The sequence below is a fragment of the Tyto alba genome, unplaced genomic scaffold (genome assembly GCF_018691265.1).
Source record: "Tyto alba isolate M040663 unplaced genomic scaffold, T.alba_DEE_v4.0 Super-Scaffold_6, whole genome shotgun sequence".
Taxonomy (NCBI): Eukaryota; Metazoa; Chordata; class Aves; order Strigiformes; family Tytonidae; genus Tyto; species Tyto alba.
Genome location: NW_024881327.1, coordinates 40525518 through 40538240, shown reverse-complemented (window position 1 = coordinate 40538240; position 12723 = coordinate 40525518).

The window sequence follows — 12723 nt, the reverse complement described above, 5'->3', positions numbered from 1 at the left end:
GCTGCAACATACATGCACATCTCTGGCCAGGAATAAACACATTTTGTTGTGGACGGTGACTCTTTTCAAACAAGGTCTACTTTAATGATACCTATATTATTAGCCTAATTAAAACCAGCCAAACAGTCAAACAAAAAATGTTGCAAAATATCTCTCTAAACATCTTCAAACTAGAGCTATTGTCATGTCGTTTCTCTCATGTCTCATCTCTAACCATTTACCCTCATTGTGATTGCGCCACTGATGCTAATAGCTTGGAGAACTATACGTTATAATAAAATGACTGCAGAGTTTATAGCCACAACTGTTGAATAATGAAGTATTTTTTTCCTAGTCAAACTTTGCAGAAAAAAATCCATGATTTACTAGATATTTATACTACAGTTTTGATAAATATCTAACAAATTTATTTGGGTTTTGCAAGACATTTTCCTTGCAACTGAGAAATGTAATTAGCACTTAGGAGAACTGAATGCAGATCCGAGCTTTCCTGAAAACTGTCTGTGGATGGCAGGAGGAGATGAAAAGCCACATTCAGCTATCTGTGGCTCAGCTCTCACTGTTGTTCTGTGTAGAATGGACTAATGAGAAATTCAAGCCACCTACTCTCCAGGGTTCCCAGACAAGCTCTACAGTCAAAGAGGAGAAGTAGTTGCAACATCTAAGCCAGCTACTAGTAATAGTTGGTCTGGTGATAATAGATTCCCTTTCCTAGGGTGTTTCTTTCTCAGGGTGTGCTGTTTCTTCAGGTTCCTAAGGCAAGAGGTAATGTGCACATACATTGCATATGCTCTTTGGGCCTCAGTTCTTGGTTGTTTCTTTTGTGTAGTAATCAGTAACAACAGTTTCTACAGACTGATAAATGACATTTATTTATTATGTAAATATGGAATACAAGTTTAATTCATTTGAAGAAATGTGGAAAAAATCTGTTTGTCAACACCCTTTTGATTGATGCTTTTCATGTCATGAAAATGTGGCAGCATGCTACTTTTGGTAGATGTTGCATTTTGCAGGAACGTGCCCTTTCTTCAAATGACGAAATTTTATTTTTTTCTGTTCCCAGGTCTTGTTTCTTTCTTTTTTGCTGTCTATTTGAGTAAATACATTCAGTACAAGAAGATTAATTGAACACTGGGAAATGTTGTAAGTTCTAGGTGATATCTGGTCATTTTTCCATGAAACAACAGATTGTCTTTTTTAACCTATAATGAAAAATGTTTGGTTTGGAAAATGAAACTTCAGTCATCCTTCACTGTTTTAGTTATGCAGTGATCCAAGGTCTTCTATTGGATTAAAAATGGCTAAAAGGTTGTTCCCTTTATCTGTCAGATCTTTTGGCAGTTGTTGCTTGTTTCTTTAAAGTGAAATTGAAGCCTGAGAATTGACTGTCAACATTGCTTTTATTCAGTTCAGTTTATTCCAAAAGAGTCAGATTAAGGCAGAATCAGAACAGTAGAGAAACTGGAGGACCAGCCATGCATCTTCGTACCCCTTGGTCACCATTAAATTGTCTGTACTTCATTGATGAGGATATACCTGATACATTTTAATGCAAACTGCATTCAAGAGGAACCCAATGTAATCCTAATGAAATCAATGAAATAAAGCAGAAATAAACCATAAAAATCATCAGACTTCAATTTCAGTGAAAAGAAATGTTCACAATGTTGAATTCATTTTACTGTGTATTAATAACTAATTTATGAGGAAAGAGATGCAGAGCACATAAGGCCAGGTGGTTCTTTCTCCCTGATTTGTTTTCCTTATTGTATTTAGATACATGGAGGCGGCATCCAGCATTGCTGTGGATGGCTTGGACTGACTCACACATCACATGTAATTTATGTCAGATTTTAAATAGATACAGTTTAATCTTTTTAGATAAGGCAGTTAGGGGGATATTGCATGTGTTGAATGGCCCATATCTTCTTTTTTGATGTGTCTTTTGCAGCAGCTGGTAGCAGGTCAGTTCCTCAATTCATGGAAATTCAGGAGTTGTTCCTATGCCGTCTGTTGTCACTAAGTACCTAAAATTGAAGGGGTGTTTCTCATAATTTTGGGGAGAAAAAAAAATGAAAGGAAAAAAAAAAGTTAAATTCAGAAGGCTAAATAATTTATCCCTGAAATTCTTTGCTCAGTAATCTGCAGAATATGCCAAGGTGACTCACTTTTCAGCTACTCACCCATGCTCAGTGGACCAAATACTTCATAATGGGAAAGGTTTTAGATTATTACAAATGGAACTGAATTAATTGTGATACAGGCACATGCATTTGAGAGGACACTAACTAAGTATACACCATTTAATATTTATTTTAAAACAGGGCTTCCCCACATACTTGCTCAAATGTCAAGATAGTGTGAAAATGTGGAGAGCTGTAGGGAAAGGCTATAAAAATGTTCTAAGAGATTTGCAATTTTCCTGGAAGTAGGGACAAAATTCCCAATTAATAAAATATAAGTAAAATACAACTTGGTTACTAAAACTCTGTTAAGTGTTTGTAGAAGAGAGAATTAAATTTTTCCACTTTATCAAATTGTCTAATAATAATAATAGCAGCTGTCTTTTAAATTCTACAAATCAACTTGTCATTTCCTATCATGCAATTTATTACATTCCCTTTTTCTCTAGAAGAGCCTCATGGGATTAGGGTGGAACAAGAACTGTCAATTTATGACAAGAAACATTTCATATTCAAAGTCACAAAACTCACAGTAGGTGATGAGATCTGGAAGAAATCCCTGCACAGTGTTCCTCATGAGATTAACAAACAGTGGAAATTGTTGATATTTCCTATATTATAATTGATATGGCAAGGACAGTCCATGGTATTAAAGAAAAACTGGAGTTTTCCAATAGTTTTATTAAATTGAAAACAACTTCCCTTTCTTCAGTTATACAAGAGTCAGTAGGATTTGGGATTTTATCCCTTTTTTATGCATAAGGGCAACTGAAGAGGCTGCTATTATCTTTTAAAGACTATCTGGAGAAATAAGATTATCTTTTAAACACTACTCCTGGTCTGTCTTTGATATCATCTTTACTGTAGAATCTTTGGGACCTTCAGCTGAAGAGCAAAATTCAGAATCATAAAATAATTTGGGCTGGAAGGAAGCTTTGGAGATCATCTGGTCCAACCTCCTACTTGAAACAGATCCAACTTTGAAATTAGATTGAACTTCAGGAAATCCCCAAATATTTGCAACAGTATATTCAGAAGTTGCTCACCTTCCCCCTTTAAACTAATTTCTATAAAAAGACAGCTGTTTTGCAGACTTGCAGTAGAAAATCAAAGTAGAAGCCAAAATACCCACATTATATCAACTTTCTTCAAGTAGACGATAAAGTACTCATATCTATATGTTATTTTCCAAGGAACAGCTTTTAAAATTTATTCAGTTGATTGACCATTTAATAACTTTTGTTACTAGGGAAAAAAAATCTTATGTAGCTGGAGAAAACCAGGAAGGAAGTGAACAAAGTGCTTTCAAGCTATTACTATAAGGGACTTCAGCCACCATCCTTTGCTGCTCTTTACTGTTGATTATTACTTCCTTCACAAGAAATAAACATTATTATAACAGCTTTTTCTATTATGAGGTTGAGGGAGGAGTGTTTGTTTTCCTGCATGTATTTTGTTTCTGAAGTAGTTGCTTTTGTACCACAAGAACAATTAATTTTTAGTTGATTTAAAATATAACATTTGTTGTGTTTCAAAAACATTACTGAATGAAAATGTCAGTGACCATGAGTCCCACATTGCATGTATCAAAGTTACTTTAGCTGTTCATTGTTTTGGAAATATGGAGGCCTATTGATTGCATTCAAAATTAAACTGTACTGTGCTGCTGCAAGCATTCAATGAATCACCTATAATAAATGTGTTTGTAGAACTTGTTTAACCACAGTAACTGAGAAAAGGAAATCGATGGCATGTGCCAGTTGATCTTTAAGTTAGCAAATGTAAAAAAGAAATCTTGTTTAGTAACTTTAGTCTTTGTACAAGTCCTGCAACTATTTTTCAACACGAAAATGCAAAAAAAAATTCACCAACATTTCAGCTGAGAGACAAGAAAGTCTTATTCACTGACTCACAACCCTCAGAGACTAAGACTTCTCACCCAGACTGAGGATTTTTGGTTTGCATTTGGGTTTTTGGTATACCCTGAGCTCCAGGAAAACCACTATTCAGTTAAGCATTCATTGTACTGTTAAATGTCTGTTTAGCTAACTGAACTTACTCTTCAGCTAGCTGAAATTCAGTGATTATTAACAGGTATTTTACATTTGAGTCTTTTCTTTTCCAAGAGGTTGAGGTTCAAGTAAATACACCTAAGAAATTGATATCTAAGGGAGTGTTACAGGGTGCTTAATTCAGACAGCTGTGTTAAAAATTGACTCTTTGGACATGACAATGCTAACTACAAAATTCCACTGCTTATCCATTGTCCTCACTAATGTGGTGTAAAAGTAACCATGAAAACATTTTTAAACAGTAAAAACTTAGTATTTATTAAATGCAACATGTTGGCAAGCTTATTTTCACCCCACACTCCTTCATGTTCATCAGTTAGACAATTGTCTTCATACAGATAGCTGTAGAATCATAAAATTATTGAATGGGTCTGGTTGGACAGCACCCTAAAGATCACCTAGTTCCAACCCCGCTGCCATGGGCAGGGACCCCTTCCCCCAGACCAGGTTGCTCCCAGCCTCGTCCAGCCTGGCCTTGAACCCTTCCAGGGAGGGGGCAGCCACAGCTGCTCTGGGCACCCTGGGCCAGCGCCTCACCCCCCGCACAGTCAAGAACTTGCTCCTTATATCTAATCTAAATCTAACCTCTTCTGTTTAAATCTATTACCCCTTGTCCTATCACTACATGTCCTTGTAAAAAGTCCCTCTCCAGCCACACTGTAGGCCCCCTTTAAGTACTGAAAGGGTGCTATAAAGTATCCCTGGAAGTGTGCAAGTCTAGTGGTTTCAAAAAACACAAAAGGGACATTTTTAAGAGAAGAACATAGAGAAGAAAATGCATAAGGTATTCTAATGATTTAGAGGGAAAAACATGTTGATTAGCATGATAAATAAAAGGACTTGTTCGTGAAATAAGCAGGTAAACAGAATACTTGCCTGCATGTGTCTGTGAATGTTTCTAGAGCATGTGGATGATATAAACAGGGAACAAATTTGTATGAGATTCAATGACCAAGCTGTACCCAGCTAGAACATTTTGACCATTACTAAGTGTACAAAACATTATTAGCTGTTTAGTTGTCTTTTAAGATAAATAAGTTTTTATTTAAAATGGGTATCTTTTCTACAGTAATAAAGTTATGAGAATCTGAAATTCCATGCTGGCTTTCTGCAACCTGTGATTTTCTATTAAATTTTAACACAGAAATTAAGTGTAAACCTCTTAATATGATCCTGCATGTAGTTCAAATGCAGCACACTGACAAAAATGCCATGCCTGCCAATATCAAAAGTGATAGGCTGTCTATTTCCACCTGTGATCCCCTGGCTAGGCCTCACTCATTCCTGCACTGCTCTGATCCTAACTTGAAGTAGATCCCCTGAAATCCGTGAAGCTGATGATGTGACAGAGCTGAGTCATACATGACAAATCCATCTCACTCATTTTTCTGCACTGAAGAATATGAAATGCTGGAGATCTCAAACTAGGGGAATAACTCAGATGATTGTTAAAAATACTGACAGAAGCTCAGAAAGATTTAGCCAGAGCTTTGAAGACAGGACAATGCTCAGATGCCCATCCTACTCTTTTGCAAGTCTGTGTCCCATTTGTTATAATATTTGTGCAATTTTTTCTCCTTTGATGTCCAAGCTGATAGTTTACATAGTGAACAGGACAGCTCGTTTTGCCACTGTGACTTAGGTAGGATAAGACCCAGGCCAGACTGGTTGGCCGATCTTGAACTATTTACCACTGCTGAACACCACAAAATGTTTCATCTCCTAGAATACATTTCTCCTAGTGAGAAATACAAATTCCTTTCCACGTGTGAAGAAGGCTGATTATCTGAAATCAATTAGCCAGTGCTGTGTTATGTTATGTTACCAAGCCTCTATGTGCTTTATGAGACTGAGATATCCAGCCCAAACCAATTTATATCTCAGTGGTTGAAGGTGGCTGAGGGCATCTCATATCTCATGTGAGTGCAGTAACCACTACCACTGTTATAGCTTCCACCGTGGTAGACAATACAAACAGGTCCCTCGCTGGCCAGTCTTACTAACTGGGGTCATATACCAGCCTGGCACAGTCAGGACTTCTGTGTTTGCATACTTGTCCCTTGGAGAACACATGGAACACCTCCCAGGTCTAAAAACTCACCGGAGATTCTGAGGATTTAAACTTTATACGTGGACAATTAGTGACAGTTAAATTATTCCCACATTTTTATTATTAATAACATTAATAACATGTCATGTTGAATTTTCCAGTCCTGTATATATACATTGAGTTCTGATACAGCAGATATTTTAATAAGTTGGAGGACTATCAATGATATCAATTAGTCCCATAAAATCAACAACACTCAAAACATCATTCTCCTTTAATACACTGCACAAGATAGCCCTAATTTTCTACAATGAAATGGGAAGTACAGAATAGCCTTCAAACCACACCTCTGAAAAAGCCATTTCTGTTGTATTGGATAGCCTCACCATCTGTGCAAGGAGGCAAAGCTTTCACAAATTTGTCTTTCCTTTTAAAACACAATTGTATCTGTACACATCTTTTTCTATTATTTTGCTTCACTCATGTTTAAGCAGTCAATCAATGATTGCCTCATCCTTGGACTGTGAGCCAGATTATAAAGAATATTCACCATTGCAGAAAGTCACTCTCAATAACAGGCTGTAAGTGACAAAAAAGGGGGGTTCTGCATGGAGAACACTTGTGAAAGATCACTTTTCCTTATTCATTGTGTACAAGACAAGAAGACAGCCAGCTTAATTAACAGGAAAGAGGATTTTGACTAAATATTAGGGAGAAAATTTAAGTGTTAGGGTGGAGAAACACTGGGAGGAAGATCAAGAAATAATTAGTCCAGGATGGTAGTTACATAGGACAACATTTTCACTGGTTTTAGTGCTCAAATTTTGAAGGAGGAAAAAAATCAAATCTGTCCTGATGAGCTTTCAACTCTACTTAAGTATTGTAATAGCATATTTTTAGGCTGTTTAGTCATTTGTTTGAATTCAGTGGGCAAAATAGGTGACATCATGGATTGTGATGTAGTTCCGCATGACAACTTATTGGGAATTTAAGATTTGGGCTTGGATGTGATGTTTATTTTCTCCATTTTAGGTTTTCAATACAGCATTCAGAGCTATTGCTGTATATTTCTATATTACTGAAATATTGTTTTGGTTTTTTAAATTTTCATTAACATGTTTAGAAAGTGGGGGGTGGGGAAGAGCATTGTATGGCTTTACATTGAAGTCCACTTGGAGGTAATCTCAGAAATCCTTAAACCTTCTCCAGTGGCACAAAGCAACTGTGAACTAGCTTCACCAGCCTCTTGAGAATGTCCTTACACAAGAGATTTCTCAAACAGGCAGCAGAGAGCTGACACAGCAACTCTTACTGAAAATGCCTTTCTAAGCTTTCGGTGCCTCAGATGTTCCCAGACCATCTTCACACAGGATTAATTTCAGCTTTTAGGTGTGCCTGACATCTGAAATAAACTAAAGCAACATTTAATTTTTTTTTCCAAATAACCAGAGATTAAAAAATCCCTCTGAGCAGTAAAGCAAAACAATGATTTAGAGGCACTCCAAGACCATATGGGAATAAACCAACAAATAAAAGAAACAAAAACCCTACAGTGTTTTAAAATAACATTATTTCTGAATTTATTTTCACATATGAAGAATAGAGAATGGACACTAACATACGACACCTGTGCAGAGGTGGAGGTAGACAATGATTTTTAATGTGTAGTTTTAGATGCGTGACTGAAATATAGCAATTTTCCTTATTTTCCTTCCATTATTCTGCTTTGTTTTTCTATGACTTGGATGGTAACTTCTTTCTACCACCAATTCTTGAAACTGTTTATGATATGCTTACCTCGAGAACCAAAACATTTGGCTGAACTACAAGCTTGCTGCTCCTTATAATGCTTAATTATAATGCATTTGTGCATAAAACAGCTTAATTATGAGATAGGTTAAATTCATTTTAATACATATTGCTGGTCAAAAAAATACTTGCCTCAGCTTTTTCAGTTGCTCTGTATCCCATTGCTGGAACTGCCTTTTCAAAGCAGAGAGGGAAAGCAATGCATAGAAAGTGAATTTTCACCTCAGTATGGAAGGTTTGAGCTTAAACTTCAAAGTCTGTGGCTCCGTTAGGAAGTAATAATAGCCTTCTTTTTTGTATAATGCTACTTAGGAGCTGCTCTGAAAACATGGTACAACAGAAGACAGTATTGTTAAGTCCCAGCAGAAAGATAAAACACCTGAGGCACACATTAAAAAAAAAAAAAAAAAAAAAAAGGGAAATAACCTGATCAATAGCACCTGCTAAGCCAGACCCAAAAGCTTCAACTGATAATGATCCTTAACTCCCCTGCTCCAGAGCACACCACTTCCTTGCTAAACATGCTGCACAGTATTGAGATGTAATCACTATTCTGTTGAAAATCTTGAATGAGGACAAAGTATGGGGGTATAGAAAAGACATCCTCTGGGCCTGGGTTATTGTTGCAGAAATGTTTGTTTATATACCAGGGCTGTTAACCTGATGTAAAACTCTAGTGGAGACAACACACAATTCACTTTGCACTTCATTGTAACTGGACACCTTTAAACCCAATCACTCAAGAAGGTCTTGTGTAGCTGCAGCTTAGTAAATTACCTGTATGCTGCCTACTAAGGGTATTCTCCATTAAGAATTTGTATTTGTGGGAACTAGAATTCAGTTAGTGATTAGTATAATAAAAACCATTTTTGTTTTCCATCAAATAAAAACTCTAAATTCTAAAAAGAGTCTAGAATACAGCCAATTGATAAAATACAGCTGGTTGATAGAATACAGCCAGTGATTTTCACCCACCACAGTGGCTTTGAACTTAAACCCTGTGATGGGTTACCCCACTTCAAATGGTAATTTTACGATCATTCTGTTAGACACTCAGAAACTCTGACTGCAGGAGAACATGGGAAAAACTGAAAATAAAGAGATAAATCAGTTTCAAATGGAAGACCTAATGCATGTAATGTGCTAAGGCATGAGGCATGACCAGCAAAAGGCACATGGATGAAGGAATTCCAGCTCAGTAGTGATTTCTAAAAGCAGGACAAGAGAGGGGAAGCTGGGTTTTTTTCTGCTTTTTTTTTTTTTTTTTCATTTATCTACTATTTTCCAGCAATGTCTTATGAAAGCAATAACACTGGAAAAATGTGAATGCCACAGGTTATGTACCTTTCATTCCATGCTTCTTAAATCCAATAACTATATTGCTATGCTTATGAAATGTGTACCTCTAGTCCAAATTGGACGGTTCTATCCTTAAATGAAATTAGTGATGGAGAACCACAAACTGATATATACAGGAATAAAAAATATGAAATATCCTTTCATGTGGAGGAGCTAACAAACATAATACCAAACAAACATAATAAACTTGGAAAAGACCTAAGAGTCACTGCAGACAGCACAGACCTACCAGAAAACAAGGCACTGAAAAAAAGACAGACTGTAGCACTGTGGATTTCTCTGTTTATTAGTGGCACAATACCGTGTGCTCTCTAATGTGTTAAATCACTAGCTATTCTAGTACTAGTATCTGTAATCATTCTCTGACAAAAGTGGAAGTTAGCAGTCGATATTCAGTGCACTTGGAGTAAAAAAAAAGGAATTTACAGTCAATATATATTTCTGCATTTGAAAGATAATTTAATATAACACCTTGATTTAATCTCAATAATGATAGTTGAACAACTTTGTTGTTTGTGTTTGTATTTTAGAGGAAGTGAAATGAATTTCCAGAATGAAGCTAAACAGGAACAAATAATTTTTCTTGCTGAATAAAACTAGTCACACAGTGAGAATAGAAATAGCTTATTCAGTAATAACTAAACCAAGAACAACTCAATATATGTAGACTAAACCTTGAACTGGTATCTCTTTTTCTGTACAATCCATTTCTATGAGACTTCAATCTTGGCAATTTTCAATCCCTGAGGAAAGCTATCATCATTCCAGTAAGTAGTTTTAAATTATTTTCTTCCTCTTTAACCATAAACTAAACTATAAATACACAATTAAGGATTAACAACACCATTCGTTAGATGTGACATACAAGCCTTCCATGCTGCTGAGAAGCACTCAATATTACTGTCTATTTCGAAAATAAAAAAACAAACCACAAAACAAAGGAAAAAGCCCCCAAACTTCTACATCTTTTAAGCAGAAATATTTGTGGTACAAAATATAATGAATCATATATAAAACTATAGGTGGCACCAGTGCTAGAACTGAGAAGGCTTTGAATGGTTTTAGATTAAGCAAGATAAAAAGAGTTAGTGTTCTTTTTTGGGGTAAAACAAAGAACACTTTCTCTGAGACACAGCTGATATCCAAGTGAGTTGTGCCTTTCATCTGAAGATAACTACTGTCTGATTTTCTTTACGTTTTGTTACTTGCTCTAATAAAAAAGAAAAAACTAAATATGCAAAGTACTGCTGGTATTGTTTTCCTAATGTTAAAAAAAAAAAAAATAGTTTTAATTAGGTTCTAGTACTCTGGGAAATTACTAGATAATCAGCCAAACAGTTTCAGTTAGAGAAAAAATGTTTGGGGATTAAGTTAAGTGATAAAAGTACTGCTGTTCCATTCTATCTCTAGTACAGCTGTCCCAGACCTCCTTCATGACCTGCGTAATCTCTCTGGCTGCAATGTAGACTATCTCTGGGGAACAGAATGAAGCTTCACAAGTGACATCTCCACATCTAACTACTTAGAAAGCATGTGTCAGTCACACATATTGATGAATGTAAGATTAGGCTCCTTTTTTAAAACTTTGATAACTCATGCTGAATTTCTAGGATGATGAAATACCATCTGCAGATGGATGTTGTCCACAACCAGTTTTCTCCCTTTCCTAAAGTGTCGCTGGAGTGCTATGCCAATAGAGCCCTGACTGCAGAAACCATCAAGTTGGGAAAGAAAATTTCAGGATGCTGGTTTAACAAAGACTATCGGTGATACATGCACCACTTCCATTTCTTGAATGAATCCCAGGGCAACAAACAGCTCTGTCTCCAGAAAAGGGATCTGCAGATTTCCCCCTACCTTGCTGTTAATTTGGTCAGATACAAACATGCAGCTTTATATCGCTGCATTCATGAAGGCAGGGTTTGTTCAGAGGTCATTCTGTGAGACAAATTTACACAGTGTATTTTCTCCAGAGGAGAAAATTAAGACCACTCTTAGCAGCTTGTCAGTATTGCTTGCAAAACACAGAACAGATGCTAAATAGTAATTACCACTGAGCCAGGGTTTTAGTTTGGGGACATAATACTGAGAAAGCGTTTAAGAATAACTCGCATCTGGAACCTATATTTAAAGATGTTTGAAAGGTTATTTATGGCAACAATAACCATAAATTGATGAGGAAAGGAGAAGGTTATACTTCACACTGTCTTCAGCCTTTCCAAGATAACATAATCTGTAGGAAATAACCACCAGAAGTCCTGTAAAATCTGTAATGGAGCCACACACTGGTCTGTTCAGTGTACCTACTTAAGGATGCTACTATGCCCAAAGAATCTGAAGCAACTATCCACTAATGCCTCCAAATGCAGGAGGTGCGATACTGGCCACATTAAAGGTAATGGAGTTTTTGTTCCTGCCTTCAACAGGGTACATATTTTGCTCCAAGAATAATTCTGTTCTCAACTTTTAATGAGGACTGCTGTATGTCTATCTGCACATTTTTTCTCTCTTCTGCCAACTTCCTATAGGGACCTGCTACAATGTACTGTATGAAGCACAGGAATGTATTAAACCACTCAATCCATGATTTGAAAAATAAAGAATTGTTCTTAAATATTTTCATGATGAATCATTGAGCTTGCTGGGTTTTCACCAGCTACTGGATACCAGTGTATTGGATTTCCAGCTAGCATTGTTTCCTTTCGATATTTATGAGCAAAGTATCTGTACCAGGTTAAGCCTGTGATGGGAAATCATATTGCACTGTTGTTTAAGGAAGAATACTTATGACAATTCCATATCCTAAACATGATGGCTATCTGCCATAATATTACCTACACCGTTCTGCTACGGACTTGCTGTTTTAGTCCTTCATAAATCATGTTTATTACTTACTGCTTATTAATAATGCAGAAAAATAAAGTGAAGAACAAGTGCAAGTAAACTGTTTACTGGTAATGGATTTTTCTCCTAATGAGAATCCTGCAGTTATAAGCAAAACTAAACAATAGCCTGTGTAAGCACTCCCTTCTCTTTCAACATGAATACCATACCATTCACCATGGATGACTGCAGTTTCACTGATACAGTCCTAAGAGCTTTTTAAAACTTGGCATTTATATCAAGTTTAGCTTGTTCAAAAATTTGTTTAAAGTACAAATCAGAAATATTTTGCTTCAGAATTTCCACATTTCATTTTGCAATGTAAGAGCCTCACTCAAATATGCAGTGATTTTTTTATACTGGC